The following is a 21,752-nucleotide window of genomic DNA, read 5'->3' as shown; positions in this document are numbered from 1 at the left end:
CGAGATCAACAGAACAATGACAAAAACTGTCTTGAAAGAAAAAAAATGACCTTCGTTTTTATGGAATACTGTCTTCAAAGACACTCTTTGATGTGCTTGCTGTTTTTGTCCTTCCCATCCTGACATACAGCTCAATCTTAGAGAGCAGTTAGCTGTATGGCTGCAGCACGGCCCTGTCCTGCCATGATTTGCCTACATTAGAGCATGAAATTGATGTAAACAATAGATCTAGATATATTTACATATCGCTGTTGTCGGAAGAAAACCTTGTATCTCCGAAATTAGAACTTTACAGGAGAAAGAAAAAACATACTGTAGTTTTAATGCAAGTCAAAGGAACCAGACATATTTCAAAGTTATCTTGGGTCATTTCTTTTGCTCCACTCATCATGAAATTTACACACAATGTAAAGGACAACAGGTCCTTTGAAATTATGCCAAAAACTGAAAAATGACAAAAATGGAGATACAAGGTTTTCTTCTGACAGCAGCGATATGCAACTCATACAGGGCACTACAGCTAACAGCAAAATGTATTAACCCTACATTAACCTTACAGCATGAAATCATATTTAGAGAAATAATATTTAAACCTAAAACTATTCAAACACACACACACACACATTATCTAAGCCACTTATCATACTACGTCACAGGGGATGCCTATCCCAGCGGTCATTGGGCAGAAGGCAGGAAGCACCCTGGAAAGGTCACTTATCTGTCACGCAGACACACACACACACATACATTCACACTCACTCACCCACACCTAGGGCCAATTTAGCATCTCCAGTTCGCCTGTCTGCATGTCTTTGAACTGTGGGAAGAAATATATAGTATATATAATATATGTATCGTCATATATAATACACAAAAACCATCTGACAAAATCAGTATTCAAGGTCCTGAACACAAGCTATATGAAAATGTCCAGTCACTGTAATTTCATCCATTTAGTTGGATCCTTGACCCATTGACCTGACACTGAGTATGAGTCAGAAAACCTCACCCTATTGCTAAGGGTTAGCTTATTAGTGTATGACAGCCTGTCTTCTGCTGACAAACCATTAAAATAACTGGAGAAGGCATGAATGATGACCCATATTCTTACGCTGGCACTGGTACGCAGTCACTTTCTGTCACCAGTTAAGCTCTGCCCACGAAACACATCATCTCTGTTTACAAACACAAATATGGCCTATACAGATTGATTAATTCATTTTTGACCTGAATCCAAAGGCATACCTGCACACCCCTAACACAGAGGCTCTCCTGTGCAGTCACATCCAATAGAAAGTTTAGGTGAACTGAAAATGACCTGGACCCTCACAGACAGCCACACAGCACAGTACAAGGCTTAGCTTGGTGTCTTCTTGCTGACGGATGGTGTTCACGCGAGCTGGAGAGAGAGGGTGAGAGATGAACGGACTGAAAAAGATGACAGTCCATCACTCTATTTCAATCCCTCCATACTCCCCAGTGACTCCAGCAGAGACGCTCTTATCTCCTCATAGCTCTCGTTTTCGTCCTTTTCCTCTCTCACTCCTTCTCTCCTGTCACTCTTTTCTGCATTCCCAAAGGTGCTCTTTTACTCTATTTCTATATATTATATATACAGCAGATTCCTTTTCGCTGCACCCACTTCTTTCCCCTGCGTCAACCTCTCTCACCCTCTCTCTTCCTCTTTCTGTTCCTCTGCCTCTTTTCCTCACCCTTTCTCTGGATGCATGCTGGATGGCATGGGTTAGGGAAGCATACACACACCGTCAAATGAATTAAACATCACAGCCGACACCCTGAAAGCCTCACCCAGAGAGTGTCACACCAAACACAGAAAAGCAAGCCAGTTGGGGTGTGTGTGTGTGTGTGTGTGTGTGTGTGTGTGTGTGTGTGTGTGTGTGTGTGTGTGTGTGTGTGTGTGTGTGTGTGTGTGCGCATGTGTTATAGGCTGGGCCGATAATTCAACAGGGACAGGTCAAGCATCTGTTTCTGCTCCTGAACTGTAGCAGTCAGCCAGAGACTGAGATATGAACACTGTTCAATATTTTATTGATTGAAGTAGTTTGTCACTGAATGCATTTACAGGCACATTGATAATAGGATCATCATCTCATTTGATTGCATGTAAACAACAGAATATATCAGACTAAAACTGAACAGATTTCAGACCAGTAATTAGTGTATTTATTACATTCACAACGATCAGTTATAACATTAAAACTACCTTTGTGATTCTAGACTCATTGTCCATTATATCAGCTACACTTCCAATATAGGAGCACTGTGTATTTCTACAATTACAGACTGTAGTCCATCGGTTTCTCTGCATACTTTGTTATCCTCCTTTCAGCCAGACTTTCAGTGGTCAGGAACAAAGCTGTAGCCATGTACTAAACACTGGGGAGGGGGAGGGTGCGTGGAAGGGTGTGGGTTGGGGGGGGTATAAAATTATTTGAAAAGCGCATAGGATGATTTTTCTTTTCACGTTTGTTGTGATGGCAGAGAATGGATTAAGAACGTTATTTGTATATACAAGAAGCCACGCTTCTTACATATCTAATATCTGAAATTAGACATCTTAAATTGAAATATCTTAAATTACTGTTAGTATGAGACTGTTATGATGCCTTTATTAGCTCGTGTTCTCACCTTCCTGTGACTTTTTTTCTGAGGATGCCCAAAAAACTGGCAAATCTCACTGCCACCCTTCCTCTTGCTCATGATGACTCATGTGAGTCTGTTTTCACCAGAAATGTTTGTTTGCAAAAGAACAGTTCCAGTAGAAAATGACGAATTGATGTTATCGTTATCTTTTCATGCAAGTCAGAGACGTTACGGAGTGCTAGAATGGTGATACAGTGTTACAATAATTGCAGTGACACTGATGTGGTCGTGGTTTGCGTTATTATATGATGTGGTGATCAGTGGATCAGTCACAGCAGTGCTACTGGAGTTTTTAAACACCTCAGTGTCACTATTGGACTGAGAATAGTCCACCAACCAAAAATATCCATCCAACAGCATCCTGGGGTGGTGTGTGGTGTTCCTAGGGGGGGTCCTGACCATTAAAGAAGAGCGTATAATGGAGCTAACAAAGTATGTAGAGAAACAGACGGACTATAGTCTGTAATTGTAGAACTACAAAGTGCTACTAAATAGCAGGTGGAGCCGGTTAAAAGGAAAGTGAGTGTGGAAACTAGGAGGTGGTTTTATTGTGAAGGCTGATCAGTATTCACTGCTATTATATTTCATAAAGAAAACAGCGATTCCATGTTTATCTCTATTCAGTGTTTTATCTTTTCAGCAAGAGAAGCCAAACTCAGGTAAGTTATCTAGATAGCAATGTAGCTACCATGTTAACTGTGTCTTTTAACTTGCTGTGCTCCTTATCAGTTGTTTTAGTAATCGTCATCATCATCATCATCATCATCATCGTTAAACTCTTAGTCAAGATAGGGTCATGTAGCAGTTCGGAGAGCAGAGATTTCCAGACGACTGGGGCCTCCTTGCCATCTCCCGCTGCCTATACAGCACTGCACCGTTCCCCCATGCCGGACCTTGTGGGTGGTGGGTCCACATGCTCTCCCCACGTTGCCTCTTCGGGCTGAGCCCCGCAAGGTTTTGTGGGCTGCCACCAGGTGCTTGCCCAGGGACACTAACCCCCAGGCCTGGATCCAGGGGTAGGTCCCAGAGACCATCTCCCAGGCAGAGCACATGGTCGTCTGCACCCATCCATGGATTTTTTTGGATTAAATTAGTCTGGCTCTTCACTCCAAACCTGTTCACCCTGGGAGACCCTACCAGAAGCATAGACACCGCTATGGCACTGCTGTAGGAGGTAAGCAGACAGATTGTTTGCAGCAGATGTAGCTGTGGTTGTATTTTTCCTTTGGACCAGAGTGTTATTTTAACTGCATGATGAATTCTCTGATCAAAAATCTCATTTTCTGCCGTTACTCATTGTACTCATACTGTTCTTTCCAGCTTTTTATCTGCAGAACGAGTTTTTCCTCAAGGCCTTCAAATCATAATCTCTCTTACTCATACACACACACCCTTGCACGCCTTGTTTAGTCTAGCTTATTGTACATCTTCCAGGCTGGCTATCTGTATCTCTCTGAGAGTGTGCTGTTTCGGAGTTCATGCGCTGATGATGGTGGTGACCATTCTGTCACTGGGTTTGAGGCCATATCCCCGCTCTCTGACCCACATTTACACAGCTAAACACTGTTTGTGTGATCCACGCATGGTTCATGTGGGGTGTGTATTCAGCCCTGCCGAATCTCCTCCGCTATCAGCTCACACACAGAGGGAAGAATCTTTAAAGTGAAAAAAGCTGTATTAGAGCTGAACACTGTTGGACTCAGTGTCTTGGCCATGCTGAGCTCTCTCTCAACATTTGTCGCAGCTGCAGACAGTCCTTCCCTCAGATCTGGGCAAACACACACACCATTACTCCAGATACAGAGAGAGTCAGATCTTTCAGTCTGCGCTGAAGGGGAGAGTGTGTGTGGTTGGTAGGGGCGTACCACATAGTCCCAGGTTCAGTATGATTTTTAGGGGAAATTTGAGGTCTAGATTTGATTAGAGTTTTGACATTTGAATTGTTGAAATGTCTCTGTTCTACAATTCTCAAGTAGTTCTGAAAAAATGTCTAAAATTTATAAGCAACTTCAGAACAGTCCAGAGTGTAGATGTTTTAAAACCACGTTTATTTTAATTTTTTCTTTACCAATAGAATTGCTCAGAAATGCTAAGAATAAAATCTTCTCACATTAATCTTACATGAAATGTTGAGTCAAGTTACTATTTGGAAGACACCAATGATGATGGACACTGGTTCTGATAAGCCACTCCCCACCCTGTCCTCTCTACTCTGAAAGTATGCACACAGATGCCTAGTTTTTACCACTGGCCGTGGCTTCCATGAACACTAGCAAACACGAGACCCTCAGAAGAAAGCAAGGGACATGTCAGTGACACAGATTTAAATTTTCACACGCTGCTCAGTTTTTTTCAAGTTTGTTATATTGTGTTGAAATCTTTACATCCTTGGTATTCAGCTGATCTCATATGCAGGACACACTTATTCATACTTATTTATTCATACTTATTCTGAACTTATTCCAGTTATTCATACTTTTTTTTTTAGATATTTGCCACATTTTGGAATAAAAGTGAAGACACTGAATTATGAAATAACACATATGGAATTAGGCAGTGACCCAAAAAATGTTACGCAAATAAAAATTTATTTTAGATTCTTCTAAGTAGCCTCTGCTCTTCCTCTATGCTGTGATTCTTCTTTGTTCAGTCTTAACAGTCTTTCAAGCAGCTTCATGAGGAGCCACCTGGGACTAAGATTTAAATAAGTTTCTCACTAATTTCTGGATCTATACTATATTTCCAAAAATATTCGCTCGTCTGCCTTCACACACATATGTACTTGAGTGACATCCCATTCTTAATCCATAGGGTTTAATATGATGTTGGCCCACCCTTTGCAGTTATAACAGCTTCAACTCTTCTGGGAAGGCTTTTCTACAAGGGTTAGGAGTGTGTTTATGGGAATTTTTGACCATTCTTCCAGAAGCGCATTTGTGAGGTCAGACACTGATGTTGGATGAGAAGGCCTGGTTCGCAGGCTCAGCTCTAATTCATCCCAGAGGTGTTCTATTGGGTTGAGGTCAGGACTCTGTGCAAGCCAGTCAAGTTCTTCCACACCAAACTCACTCATCCATGTCTTTTGAGCTGCTTTGTGCTCTGGTATGCAGTCATGTTGGGAAGGGGCCATCCCCAAACTGTTCCTACCAAGTTGGGAGTATAAAATTGTCCAAAATCTCTTGGTGCTGAAGCGTTAAGAGTTCCTTTCACTGGAAAACTAAGGGGCCGAGCCCAACTCCTGAAAAACAACCCCACACCATAATCCCTCCTCCACCTTCAACTTTACACTTGGCACAATGCAGTCAGACAAGTACTGTTCTCCTGGCAACTGCCAAACCCAGACTCGTCCATCAGATGGCCAGACAGAGAAGCATGATTCTCCACTGCGCTAGAGTCCAGTGGCGGCACTTTACAGCACTGCATTCGATGCTTTGCATTGCGCTTTGTAAGGTGTAAGATGTAAGGCTTGGATGCAGCTGCTCAGCCATGGAAATCCATTCCATGAAGCTCTCTACGCTGTTCTTGAGCTGATCTGAAGGCCACATGAAGTTTCGAGGTCTGCAGCAATTGACTCTGCAGAAAGCTGGCGACCTCTGCGCACTATGCGCCTCAGCATCTGCTGAGCACCATTCTATCATTTTACGTGGGCTACCACTTCATGGCTGAGTTGCTGTCGTTCCCAGTCACTTCCACTTTGTTATAATACCACTGACAGTTGACTGTGGAATATGTAGTAGTGAAGAAATTTCATGCCTGGACTTGTTGCACAGGTGGCATCCTATCACAATACCGCGCTGGAATTCACTGAGCTCCAAGAGCGATCCATTCTTTCACTAATGTCTGTAGAAGCAGTCTGCAGGCCTAAGTGCTTGATTTTATACACTTATGGCCATAGAAGTGATTGGAAGACCTGAATTAATTGATTTGGATGGGTGAGTGAATACATTTGGAAATATAGTGTAAGTTCTTAAATAGGCAATAACTTTCAAGCTTTTAAGTATCAGCTTTTAGATGTCTTTAAATTTTTATTTCAATGAAACGTCAAATTTCACAATTTCCCATTTACTCAAGCCAATGGGCCAAGACATGTTTATGTTTAGGTTGCTTCTTTAGTTTTGCATTGGAGCTATGCAGCTAATGTAGCTAACAAGTAATTAAAGTGTATACCCCACCAGTTAACACAGTACAAAATTTACAAAATTGCACTGATTAGCTTATTTACATTTTTCTAGGAAGTCATTCAGTGTTTGAGAATCATATAAGCAAGTCAGTGTGGACTGCAGTTTGCATAATGCTAATTGATGTCTATATGCATCCATTGCTTAGCAACTTTAGCATCATAGCTCTGGTACAAAACTAAGGAAGCAAATTTGGGACAAAAAAACATGGCTTGGCAGATCAAGTACATTTTAACTAAGGTTAGAAGAGTCTAAGGTAAAATTGCACAAATATTTGCCAAACTATCACTTCCTAATTATGAAAAATGATTATTCAATCAGGTCAGTCCAAACATTTCACTGATGCTGTACTTTGCTTGTGCATTTGTGTGATTTTATGTACCCTTGAGTCTCAAAGGTGGTCCCAGGCTAGGGGGGAAATCTGCCAGTCCCCCAGGCCAAGTGCAGGCAGTCCAGCAGGGAGCTGGTCCACTTTCTCCAGGCTCTAGGCGCCACTGTGGATAAAGGAGTGCTGTGAGTGTGCTCATTAAAGCCTGCACTGGACACTAATGACGTCCTTTCCCCTCTCCCCATCTCACTCTCTCTCCTTCTCACACCCCTTCTCTAACCAATAAAGAGGAGCAGCAACTGAGCACTCATGCTGGCACTGCGTGTCATTAGCCCAACACACACACACACACACTAGACAGCTGCCATTGCATCCCACATCGGTCTGCTAACACAGTAACTGGCTGTGTGGATTCTTCTGCTGGTAATGAAGCTCGTTTAGCCACAAGAACGTGTGCTGGAGCTGGACCTGACTTGGCAGCTTCGACCCACTGTCAGAAATGAGAAACCCTTTGACTTTATCTGCTGTTCCACTACTAGTTACTATCAGGGGTTAAACTGGAATTTGGAAAGTGGTGGAACTCTTGGCAGTAAACAGGAGAGGAGGCAGTTCATCAGGTCAGCTAGCTACTGGTGAGGCTGCTGGAGTTCTCACAACAATTGACTGGCCACCCCAGAGCCCAGACTTCAACATTACTACATTTGGGAATTTTCCTGCAGGTTTCTTTGGAAAGAATGGAACCTGTAATGAAGGAAAGGTTGGACAGACTACATATTAAAAACAATAATATTATATTTGGTTGTTGAGGTTGTTTTTCTGATGCAGTTAAACAAATAACTTGTGCTTAATCGCTGTATTGAATGGAAATTAAACCAATGAAGGGTGGTCTCTGACTTTTGTGCAGTACTGTGTATCATAGAAAGTTATATATCAGTTATATATCAATAAATCAATTAATCAACCAATTGATGTGTCCATTTTTGGCCCCTAAGGGCAGCAATAAACATAACATAAAACATTTTAATAAGTATATAATTACATATATAACTAATAAAGTCATCAGTTAGCCTAGATATTTACCCTCTCTCTCTCTCTCTCTCTCTATATATATATATATATATATATATATATATATATATATATATATATATATATATATATATATATCACAAAATACACTCCATGTCCAAAAGTATCCAGACACCCCTTCTAATTATCTGTAAGTTGCTCTTATTACTGACTCAAGTGTTCAGTTGTGCACACACAGCTTGGATAATCTCCATAGAACATTATACAAGCTGTGGATCCATGGAACTTTGAAATAACAACGTGATGGAGCTCCATCCAAAACCTTTGGGGTTAGATGGAGTGCCATTTATGATCCAGAACTAATCATCCATCAGTGCCTGACCTCACTAATGCTCTTGTGGCTGAATGCAGTATTCCAACATCTAAGGCCTTCCCAGAAAAGTATAGTCTGTTATTGCAGCAAAGGGGATCAAACTCCCATTTTATACCATTGATTTTTGGAAGAAATGTTGGATGAGCATATTGGATGTGGATGAGAGGCTGAAATTAACTCACCAGTATGTTTAACTTGAAACCAAGTTGTTTATGTACCTTTTTCACGCACCTCATCTTGTACACACCTTCTACAAAACTTTCCTAGTACTAACAGACTCCACACTGTGGGAACAGAAGACTCAAAGCCGTTTTTCTGTGATGCAGCAACAACAAATGTGGGTTATGGTTCAGTACACTCACGCAGCAGGCAAAACCAGGAAACTAAGCAGGGAAAACCCTTGATCATGATTATAGATAATGCTGACAGTCATGTGGAACCAGAGGATTGTCTTCATCCTTTGGCAGAGTGAGAGTTTCAGTTTGTCCTAGCTTAGTCAGAACACAGTACTGTTGGGTAACCTCACCCTTTCTTAATCAATCCAGTCTGCTTTCTGACTTTTTCCAGGTAAGGTTGTGCAATTCTGGTGAGAGCTTTCCTTTGGAGATGATTCCGTGAGGAAAGATGTGATTCATCGTCTCCCACGTGGTCACCTGGGAAGCATAGAAGTGTGTGTGTGTGTGTGTGTGTGTATGTGAATAACAGGTGTCCCAGTACAAAGATCTGATGTGTCATCACTGACCTCCACACCCTCTGTCACCCCCACTCTCTCTCTCTCTTTCTCAGACATGTCTGTGCGAGTGTGAGTCCTCTGGCCTTGTGCCAGTCACAACGGATGAAAGTGGTGCATCCTTGTCAAACCGGTAAGAAAGTAAAACTTCCCTTTACACCTCTGAAGCACTGTGAATGGTTTTTGATGCTTCAAGACAATTAAATACACATATATTTAATTGTAAAAGTTTCAAGAACAGTTTGTCCTTGTGTAGGAGTCGTTTCATTAGGGACCTCTAGTTATCAAGGAGCCATCGACAACATTGAGAAGACAGTAATACAGCTCAGTGCAAGGACATATTAAGTACTTACAGGTCTCTGAAATGTAATAACATTTTCTAAGGCACCAGTAAGGCATTCAGAGAAGTGCATCACTACTGCACCTCACATAGCATCACTCACAATCCTTTTTTATTGCACTGTTCTGAATTGTGTGAGCACAGGACAAGAGGCAAGGTGTTTCAGTTTTAATTGGTTGATGTGTGACCACACTGCCCAGGCAAGAACCTTCTAGGAGTCTTACATTTAAGGGTGTGCCTGTGAGACTGACTAAGTCAAAGGTCAGAGGTGGGTATTAACAAGGTAAACCAACAGGTTGGTTTGACGTCTTATTCAGCAACTTGTGCTTTTGCTTTCGATATTGTAGAGTTATTGTCAATTTTTGCTATAATATTTAAATGTAATAGCTATTAGTTATGTACATAATAAAGTGTGTTTACATTTGATTTAGTTTTAATCTGCCCTTCTGGACTCTTTTGTTTGTTATAATGTCAGAGTTACTTAATCATGGTAAACATAACATACCATAATGTAACGTAACATGCCGTTACTTAGGATACTGGGGACCTTTCTGCACATTATACAAGACTGCCCAAAAGTATATGCATTTTGGGAGGAGGTGGCTGAATCTGTATCTTCACTGACTGCTTAATGAGGACTTAACTTTATGTCTTGCTGGCTGGCTTAAAAGCAGGAAAAAAGTCATCGTCCAACATTGCTGACCACATCATCAGCTGTCCATCACTGACTCTATAAACTACTGGACATCCTCTGTCTGGAATTATCATTTATTATGCAACCCCCTAGAACTACTGGAATAATGGAATGATGAAATAACTGGAGTAAAGTTAAAAATTACAAAAAAGGCAAACATTAAAATGTTTTTTTGCAAAACAGGTCTGTACACTCTACACTTTGCATGAAGTTCAAATCACGATAAAAGACGTCCTTTTCCATTTATGTCTATTGTGGCTGTTGATTGGAAGTTTACAATCCACACTTCTGACACACATCATCCACTTCTTTCAGTGAGCTATGAGTACGAAATAAAGCACTCTGTTATTTTTGTTATTAACATTAAAAGAAGTATTACTGACTTCAAACATGCTAAACTATAGTGTGCATCGCTGCTGCGTGTCGCCCTGCAAAGCCTGTACTAGTCAGTTAAAAGACAGAGGTGGGTACATCGTTATGTATTAATGTCATGCGCACTGCCTCAGAAAGAAAGTCTGGCTTGATGTTTAGATCCTGAATGCAAAATGAAATTTGTACTGATGAAGCTGACCTGAGTTCTCTTTGAATACTCTTTCAATACGCTCACATCATCAGATTTATCTGTTTAAGGAAGGGGCCCAAAGCCACCAGCAGTACTTAAGAATTAAGTCTAGCATGACTATATGAGTCTTGACCATTCTGACTATCTCTCTACTTTAATCCTGTCTAGGGCTATGTTTGTTATTTTGGTTAGTTATAGCTGTCATTGATTTTCTATGAACTCTCATTCTTACTCTAACAGGCTGGTGTGGTTGGTCAGTGTAGTGGTTAACACCTCTGCCTTCTACGCTGTAGACTAGGGTTCAATCCCCACCTTGGCAAAACACCCTAAACTATACCAATAAGAGTCCTTGGGCAAGACTCCTAACACCACCTTCGCCTACCTGTGTAAAATGACCAAACTGTAAGTCGCTCTGGATAAGAGCGTCTGCCAAATGCCGTAAATGTAAATGCTTCTACCAGTAGTCACTGGTTTTCATGGATGTATTTTTCATTGACACTCTCACAGGCTTCTAACTGTAGTCATTGTTTTTCACTGGTTAATTTAAATACTTCTAATGACAGCCTCATTTATTTCCTTTGTTTAATTGTTCTATTGTATTTTCATTGTCAGTTCTTCATTGTGTAATTGTTTTGCTATCCGGTGTTGACCAGAGGAGGATGTGTTCCCTTTTTGAGTCTTGGTACCTCTCAAGGTCTCTTCCTCCTGCTCATAATAAGTTTTTTGCCCTTGGCTTGCTTACTTGGGGCTTGGATCTTGATTTGTGTAAAGCTGCTTGGTGAAAATGCTCATTGTAAAAAGCACCATACAGATACATTTGAATTCAATTTCAATATTATCTTAAAGATGGCCTGGGGCATTTAATACGTGTCAGATATTCTTGTAGTGGTCAGTAATTGAGGCCAACTCCATTCTGAAGTGAGCCTGTTTGTTGTCAAAGTGGATGTTCCTGCCACGTTCAGGTTTCTATACACTCTTTCATCACAGTGGGACACTTATTAGCACATAATATGAAAACCAATGACTACAGAAGGCCCCTCCCTGGAACCCCAAGGCAACCACTTAACCTGTCTTTGTTTTCAACACTAATGAAACTTGAACATGCTTTAGACCATGATGCTATCTGTCAAACACTGTGTGTAGGAGTCAGGGGTATTAATTAAATCCATTTGATGTGCCAAGAGAGAAAATGGCTTCGTAGTCCTGAACTGGGGGGCATTTTCATCACAAAGCGATCACTGTTTTGTACAAATGTGCTGCCCTTATTTCCCAATCAAACCCGCCACTACAAGCACCTTGCATCAATTTCAAACTCGTTTCTCATCTAAATCCTGTAGGATACCTTTCCATCCTGTGAGGCTGCTCAGAATAGAAGTGCTTCTGTTTTGTGTCTCAGGCGAGTTTGGGAGATTGATGACGGTGGGTTTGGATGTGTCACGTTGTTAACGCTCCTGTCATCTTGTGACGGCTCAAACATGTGCGGACCGGGCACAGCGCCTGATGAAGGGGGCAGGGGTGTGTGAGCGAGCGAGTGTGCGTGAGGGGTCTGGCGGGCCAGCTGGAAGCATTCTCAGCCCCAGTGCTGCCCCTGGGACATGAGGCTTGGCACGGGACTGGGCTGCAGCAGCTGAGAGAAGGATGGCAGCATGGACAGCTCTACTGCATCACTCTACACACCAAGAGTGGGACTGCAACACAGCAGCGAGAAGACAACAAGCAATGAGTGGAGCTCCTCAACGAGCTAACAATAAGAGACAGTAGGAAAGAGCCTGTTCCCCATCAGTGTTTTAACCCTTCAAACTGCAGGGGCACCCAGCCTCACAATCACAATACCAATTTCTTAATTTTAGCAACGCTTTTCTTACTTTTATCTATATTTGCTTTATTTTTAACACCTAGAATTACATTTATCGCATTCTTTAAATGTTTAATGCTTGTGGGAATGTATTTTATATGAGCCCCTCTGGGCTTTTTTACTTTCCCTCTACATTCTTGCAGTTTTTTGGTTGCCATTTCATTCTTTTGCTGTAATTGACTATGTTTGTTCTATGTACCACATTATTTGTAAGTTGCTTTGGATAAAAGCGTCTGCTAAATGTAATGTAATGTAATGTAAAATGTAATGTAATTGTGCAAAAAATAAATACATTGCAGTTACTGAATACATCTTAATGGGCCCATATTCTTTACATTTCTTGTATATTTCTCTATTTATAATGTTTGTGTGTCTTTATGTACCAAAAGCTGTCATAAAATTTATTTTAAAGGACTTTCCTCTTTCTGTAACTTAAACTAGAGCTGGATGGATGAAGCTAAGTGATGCTGTAGGCTTATACTTTTAAACTTCATAGCATTTTATCCCTTAGTAGCAGTGTTTTAATAAGTATTTCATTACTTTTTCTAGCTCATTGAAAGTAGAGGAATTAAGTCAAGTATCAAGTGTGGATTCTAAACTTTCAATCAATAATATACACTATATTTCCAGAAGTATTTGTTCGTCTGCCTTCACACACATATGAACTTGAATGACATTCCATTCTTAATCCATAGGGTTTAACATGATGTTGGCCCACCCTTTGCAGCTATAACAGCTTCAACTCTTCTGGGAAGGCTTTCCACAAGGGTTAGGAGTGTGTTTATGGGGAATTTTGTTTATTCTTCCAGAAGTGCATTTGTGAGATCAGACACTGATTTTGGATGAGAAGGCCTGGCTCGCAGTCTCCACTCTAATTCATCCCAAAGGTGTTCTGTCAGGTTGAGGTCAGGCCTCTGTGCAGGCCAGTCAAGTTCTTCCACACCAAACTCGCTCATCCATGTCTTTATGGACCTGCTTTGTGCACTGGTGTGCAGTCATTTTGTAACAGGAAGGGGCCGTCCCCAAACTGTTCCCACAAAGTTGGGAGCGTGAAGTTGTCCAAAATCTCTTGGTGCTGAAGCATTAAGAGTTCCTTTCACTGGAACTAAGGGGCCAAATCCAACTCCTGAAAGACAACCCCACATCATAAACCCCCTCCACCGAACTTTACACTTGGCACAATGCAGTCAGACAAGTACTGTTTTCCTGGCAACCGCCAAACCCAGACTTGTCCATCGGATTCCCAGATGAAGAAGCGTGATTTGTCACTCCAGAGAACACGTCTCCACTGCTCTAGAGTCCAGTAGCGGCGCTTTCCACCATTGCATTCGACGCTTTGTATTGCACTTGGTGATGTAAGGCTTGGATGCAGCTACTCGGCCATGGAAACCCATTCCATGAAGCTCTCTATGCTGTTCTGAAGGCCACATGAAGTTTGGAGGTCTGTGGTGATTTACTCTGCTGAAAGTTGGTGACCTCTGCGCACTATGCACTTCAGCATCCACTGACCCCGCTCTGTCATTTTACGTGGCCCACCACTTTGTGGCTGAGTTGCTGTCGTTCCCAATCACTTCCACTTTGTTATAATACCACTGACAGTTGAGTCTGGAATATTTAGTAGCAAGGAAATTTCACAACTGGACTTGTTCCTATCACGGTGCCACGCTGGAATTCACTGAGTTCCTGAGAGCAACAAATTCTTTCACTAATGTTTGTAGAAGCAGTCTGCAGGCCTAGGGGCTTGATTTTATACACCTGTGGCTATGGAAGTGATTTGAACACCTGAATTCAATGATTTGGGTGGGTGGCTGAATACTTTTGGCAATATAATATAATATATATGTATATATTATATAATAGTGATTTTATGGATGTTAGTGTGTTTGTTTAACCATTTTCTAACCTCTTCTTGAGGAAGCCCAGTATTACAGTATTATATGTAGTTAAAAAGCAGCTCCTGGTTTGACCAATCAGTGCTTCAGTAAATTGTGCTTATGATGTAATTGATGATATTAAAAAGTCGCTGTGGCGGCTGTGAAGTTGTCAAGGAAAAATATGGACCCAAGAATTTCTTGTTACATTTTATTGTTTTTATATTTATTTGAATTATGAATGTGACTTTATTCTAATGTATATTGTGATAAACTGTTTAAAGGTAAATTGAGGTAAATTGTTCAAAAATTTGCTTAGATGCCTAAAACCTTTGCGCAGTACTATATATACCATATGTTTGTAAGGCAAAGAGCAGATATGAACTTAACCATAAATGTGAATGAGTGTGTAATTATTTTACAATTAATGTGTAATTACATTTAAATAAGTATAGCAAAACAATATTAATAACTTCTAAGATGTAAGTGGAATCTATTCTGATACAAAACACATGAGATCATACTCTACAGTGTAGACAGCCCATCATGAGCTCAGTGTCTGCTGAGCAGTGGTGGGGGTCTTATAGAGCTCAGCCTGCTGCCTCACCTGCCTGTGTCATGAAGGACCCATGCGCACTTGCAGTGCATTTTATGTTATTAATGCACTGGGCTTTGAGTGAAACCCTGGCAAGAGCAAGACAATGCAGCATTAGTCAGATGTGTTTTGACAGCTCAGTCTGCCCCTGTATTAATCGGAAATGGAACAGAGGGGTTGGAGGGCTGTGAGATAAACAGCGGGGGGGAGCACGAGGAGTCTCCGCCTGCTTTCTCTCCCAGCATTCATTACAGGTCAAAAGAGCACTCTCTCATTCTCTCTCTCATTCTCCCTCTCTGTCTCCTTCTCCCTCTCCCTCTCCCTCCCCCCCCCCCCCCCACCCTCTCTCTCTCTCTCTCTCTCTCTCTCTCAGCAGCATGCCAACCCTTTATCTCTCAGCCGTCTACTGATATGTTCCGCAGCTCCAGGTACCTCCCACCCTCCGCCCCCCTAATGGCGCTGATGGCTTGCAGTGTCAGTTGCCATATCGCCCTGCCTCGTCATAATTACCCCCATCGCTGCCTCTAACTGCCTGAGCTCAGAGCACTTTTGTAGGACTCCCGCTCTCGGTGATTAATTGCTCCCTGAACTGATCGCTTCAGTGCAGCGCGACTGGCCCACCTTTGCTCAGCCCACTGCTGACAGCTGGAGGCAACAGAGAGCTTCGACAACTCCAAAGGTGGATACAGCAGCCCAAAACCACACTGCAGTAAAAGTGCTTCAATTAAATAATGAGTGTAGCAGAAGAAAGTGTGGCTGACCAACAAACAACTTGAGTAGGAGTGAAAGCTATAGGACCAAAACCTCTTCAGCTAAAGAACCGCCAAGGAACATCCAGCATCTACCAGCACAGGAACTGAAGTTCTCTTTTTGGGATCCTTCTGGGCTAAATTGAAATGATGAAGCAAGAAATGTGAGCAAAACCAACACAACTATGCAGGTTCTGTGCAGATACAATGTAAATGTACCTACAGTGGTTTTAAAGTCCAATTGTGTACCTTAAAGTTTTTGTCAGGTGAAAAAGTACACATTTGTATCTTTTTGTAACCTTATGTTTTAAAACAGAGCAATAAAACAAAAAGCCTGGAGACGAGCCGGGGTGTGTGAAGTCAATACAGTTTAGAAAATCTACTTTCAGTGGATTATGGTACAATTATGTTCCCTGACTAAAGGTACTGAGATGTACCCCTGAGGGAACCAACCCAGTGGCAAGAGGGGTGCTGCCCCAGTCACAGTTTTGTACCTTTTTTCTGAGAGCTTAAAGAAATACATACTCACATATTTGTGCATAAATACATTAATAAATGCTCCTTAATGGTTCTTGGATTGGACATACAGTTATAGGAGAATGTTAATTGGTATAGAACCTACATACAATGTGAAAGTTCTTTACATTTTCAATGGTCCTTCACAATCATGGATTCCATTCAAGACCGTGCTTACTTAAAGAGCCGCCCAGTGGACAGTTCTTTATGAAAATCTACTGAATAACTTTTTGATTCCATGTAGCACATTTAGTAGATGTAAAGGTATGATCATTTACTCAGAAAGTACAAATTCTGTACCTTAAAAGCTGTGACTAAATACCTTTAAAACATCAGCATCTATCTACACCAGCGCTTTTCTTGGAGGTCTACTTTCCTGCAGACTTTAGTGCCAACCAGCAATCAGCATTCCCCTCCCACTTTACCTACTACTAATGCAGCTGATCCAGCCAATCAGGGACTTCTGAAGAAGGTAAGTAGGTGAAGTAGGTCTGGCAGATTGTGGCTGAAATTAGATTCTACAGGAAAGTAGATCTCCAGGACCAGGGCTAGTGACCACCTAACAAACACTATGCTATTCTTCTCTTTTTGGCATCCTTATGAGTTCAAATGAAACTGAGACAGCAAAGGGGAACAACTGCTGAACCAACAGAACAGAATGTATTGAAAACAAAAAAAAGAAAGCAAACTCAGAGAGCTGAGTGGAAAGCAGATTTCTTTCCTCAAAAATGTACACTCTTAAAGGTGAAGGTTCCTAAATGGTTCTTGGCTTGGATGTATGGTTCTAGGGAAAAATGGCTTACACAGTGTGGAGTGTTAACAACCACACATTTCATTTTAAAAAATGTATTTATTAAAGAAGTATCTTTTGGTTTTACTCCTTTATTTTAGTGTACAAAAGTGGTAATTAATTAGCCTAAATGTAAAACAACAGCATCTATATACAGGAACTGAAGCTTGTTGGGTGTGACTCTTTTCTTTTTGACATGAAAAAAAGTTAAAGCCCCTAAATGAGAGGTGAGAGAAACCTGTTGAACCAGTGAAACAGAATAAAATTAAATACAATCCAGGAGGATGGGAGGAAAGGTGCACTGTTAGAAAAAAACTTCATTCATCAAGGTGCAAACAGGGCGGCACGGTGGCGTGGTGGGTAGCGCTGTCGCCTCACAGCGAGGAGGGCCTGGGTTCGATTGCCCGGCCGGGTGACTGGGGTCCTCTCTGTGTGGAGTTTGCATGTTCTCCCTGTGTCTGCGTGGGTTTCCTCCGGGTTCTACGGTTTCCTCCCACAGTCCAGAGACATGCAGTCAGGCCAATTGGACATGCTAAATTGGCCCTGGGTGTGAGTGACTGTGTCTGTCTGTCTGCCCTGCGATGGACTGGCGACCTGTCCAGGGTGTATCCTGCCTTCCGCCCGAAGACTGCTGGGATAGGCTCCAGCATCCCCCCGCGACCCTGACGGAGAAGCGGCTTAGAGGATGGATGGATGGATGGATGGATGGAAGGTGCAAACAATGTAAATGTACCCTCAAAGGTACAACAGCAGTTTTAGGTCCAATTGTGAATATGTTAAATATTCAGGAGTCAATGTGTGGAGTCAATACAGCTTAGAACACATAATTTCAGTGGATTATGGTACAATTATGTTCCTTGACTGAAGGTACTGAGATGTACCTTTGAGTGTCACTGAGTGTCAAGAGGGTCACTGCCCCAGTGACAGTTTTACTTTTTTATGGAAGTATGGAAAACGTTGTTTCTTCACAAATAAAGGCCACGTTTACTTAAGCATTATCAATTTAAAAAGTCCAAGTCCAAATCATATATAACTAGTTTTATTTACTTAATTATGTGTACTTTTTTTGGTAAAAAAAAAAATCACATTTTCACATTTTCCCTTTACCCTTGATTTAGTTTGGTGTCCAAATTCAGCTTCTAATATTGCCAACAGGTTAATAGTCACACAGGCGTTTCAGTAAATCCACACCCACAACTTCTCTCAACCACATCCAGACTATGGACAAAAGTGTCATCTTGTCAACTGAAATGATCTTACATCGAATTAACATGTCTAATATTTCCAATTTTGAGATGTTTTTGCACCTATTATAAGATTATTTATCTTATTTCTATACATTGTTTACTAGTTTTAGGTCATTTTATGTCAAGTCAGATTATTTCACTGTACTGGCAGATAATGTTGCTGGTTTCAAGGCATTTCTTAAAATAAGCCAAATGATCTGCCAATATAGTGAGAGAATATTACAGAACAAAATTACTTAAAACAAGTAAATAATGCCCAGAAATAAGATTTTTAATCTTAAATCAAGCTTGCAACAATCTTAACAGCTGAAATATTTGATCTATTGACTATATTTAAGATAATTTTACTTGACAAGGTACCATTTGTTGCAGTGCAGAGTCATACTGTGTCCTAAACCACTTCAGCAAGCCTGCTTGAACTTAAAAAAGACTTGGAAGCTGTTTGAATGGGTTGAGAGAATGTTTTAGAGATGTATTTGCTGAATAGATTTGAGTGTGTATTAGCAATGTTAGCACCTTAGCTCCAGCACTAAACTAGAACAGCAAAATTTGGACACCAAACATATCTTGACTGGTCAACTACATCTGGGCTACATGGAAAATAGTGTACATCATATTCTTGGCATTTCTGAAGAAGTCTATGTGGAGACAGTTGGCTAAAAGTATTGTTAAATAATGGACAAATCATTTCCAGTTGGGCTTTAACTGCACTGTATGGAATTGGATTTAGATCTATAGGTTATTGTACATACTGCCTTCTTTCTTTCAGCAGCTCTCAGTTCTCCCTTCGAGTCTTGTGAAATTACAGAGCAGCCTGCACAGTCTTCCAGGCTCAGAGCAAACTCACAGTGGACTCACTAACCCTCATTTCTGTCAGCTCCCTCCCCGGGTTCTGCCTTACCTTTCACTCCCCTGCTCCCTCCGGGCTGGAGGAGAAAAAAAAAACAAGACATTCCACGTTTTATTCTCATCAGCCCCGCGGCTCATAACTGAGGGAGTTGAATGTCCAATTGTGATGCCGCTCAAACTGAAAAAACGAGTCCAGAACCAGAGCTGCTCCCTCCCTTCTCAAAGAGGCCTGCTTTGCTCTAAATGGGGAAGACTATCCATATATCTTCCAGACAAGCACTCGCTGACCTGAGTGTCCTCAGTCCAGCAGAGGTGGGTAGAGTGGTGTAAATCCATGCTCAAGTAAAAGTACTAGACATCAGTTTAATGAAAAAGTGACTCCAGTACAAGTTAATGTGACATCTAACGCAACTGGAGTACAAGTAAAAAAGCATCAAGTATAAGAAGTCTCAAGTCTCAAGTAGTTCTGTACTGAACCACAGTGGAACCTCTTAGCATGAAACTTAAGTCTTCTCTTTTTAGATCGTTTTATTTTGATGAAAATGTTGTGCTTATCAATGAAGGCAACTTTTCACATCAATTTTTATTGTAGATCAAGCAGGACTAGTCTTTGTGTAAAAAAAAAAAATTGTACAAAAAATTAAAGTCAACTTACTTTTGCAAGTAATTAGATTTTTTTAATTACTTAAAAAGAAATATAAAACCAAGTGGTTCCACACAACTGGGTGAAGTAGTTTATGAGGTGTGCAGTAAAGTGACACACAGCGAATTCAAGGTTCATAGGTTTAAGTTAGATCTACAAAATTTCATGAAGTTACCTTAACCTTATTGCTAAACTGTCACAGAATTACACTGAGCAGTAAGTTACAAGTTAATGAAAAAATTGGCTTGACCAGGGTTCAGCAGCATTATTGCTGTGGTGAATGTATAACTTCTAATTCACTCTTTAACCCTGAATATTGGCACACAGACCTGCTCATCACCATAGCTGCACAGACAATAATCTTGCCGAGCTAGTAGCTAATAAAACATTTAAGATGAACATCAACAATTAAAATTAATGGACTTATTTACATTTAGCAGGCCTCTAAAAAGTCGCAAAGCTAAAGTCAGTTTCTTTTGGATGTACGGAGAGGCCATGAGCTGTTGCTATAATTGTCAGGATTGTTATCTTGAGATCACAAGTTAATCAACTCAAGATAACATTGACATCTCAAGATGGTTAACTCGTTATCTCAAGTAACTATCCAGAAAATGATAACTATCTCATGGCCAAACTTCCGTAGCTTCTCCTTCACCAGCCTTTTGTTCGAATTTTCCCATTCCACCTTAAATGGTGCAGCAGTTACAATCTGGCGCCTCAGGCACCATTTCAAGAGGAATGGAAAAATTTTAACAAAAATCTGAAAAATGAGAAGCGACTTCAGCCTCATTTAAAAAATGAACGTTTAGAGACATTTTACAAGAAAATTCTTCTACTTTTGTGAAAAAGTTGCCTGCCGGAGATGCGAGAAAAGTAGCTTTAGCTTTCTACTTTTAGCCTAAACTAGGACATTAGCACATACTGAGACATATTTACAGCCAAGATGGTAAAATGGACATAAGTTGCTATGGCTCCCGAGGTAGTTTGATTTTTATTAAAGAGACAAAATGGCTTTTCTTAACATTTGCCAAACCCTGGCTTAGTCAGTCAACCGTGGAGTATAAGAAATAAACACATTGAAGTAAAGGTAGGCAGGGAGAAAAACAAGGCATAGAAGGCGAGTAAAACAAGTAAAAGGATATCCAAACAGAGTCAGTGGGAACGATGTTGAGTTTACCTTGATCAATTAAACATTTATTAAGTAAATCTGACAGCTCACTTAGTTTTATTGAAAGATCACAATAACTTACATGTATTTGTTAAGCAATATCGACAAGAGAAAACAAATTAAAACCATCTACAGAGTAATTTTTTAGAATTGTCTGAAATACAGCAGCAGAACTACGAGAGCAGAATGAAATTACTGTAGGAAAGTTATTAAAAACTGATTGTGAATGAGTAAAACTGAGAATGTAGACTGCTTTCCTCATCAGCCTACTTCAGTAGATGTAGACATAGAACTCAGAAAGCAGAACTCCACTCAAACTCTGCTTAAACACATGTAATAGAGTAAATGAAAGGAGTAAGCACCCACCTCTGTATTTCGGCCAGTCTCTGCATGGCTCCTAAGAAAACGTGGAGGCAGACAGTGGCCATATTTCTTAAGGATGGAAAAGCTGCTGCCTCTTTTCGGCTCGTCCTCAGGCAGCGATTCTCTTTATTTACATCCCGTCTGTCTGTTTGATGCCGGCCTGGGCTTGACTCAGATAAATCATGCACAGTGTGTGTGTGTGTGTGTG

Source organism: Pygocentrus nattereri, chromosome 27 (genome assembly GCF_015220715.1).
Source record: "Pygocentrus nattereri isolate fPygNat1 chromosome 27, fPygNat1.pri, whole genome shotgun sequence".
NCBI classification, from domain to species: Eukaryota; Metazoa; Chordata; class Actinopteri; order Characiformes; family Serrasalmidae; genus Pygocentrus; species Pygocentrus nattereri.
Note: the sequence above shows the minus strand (reverse complement) of the source record.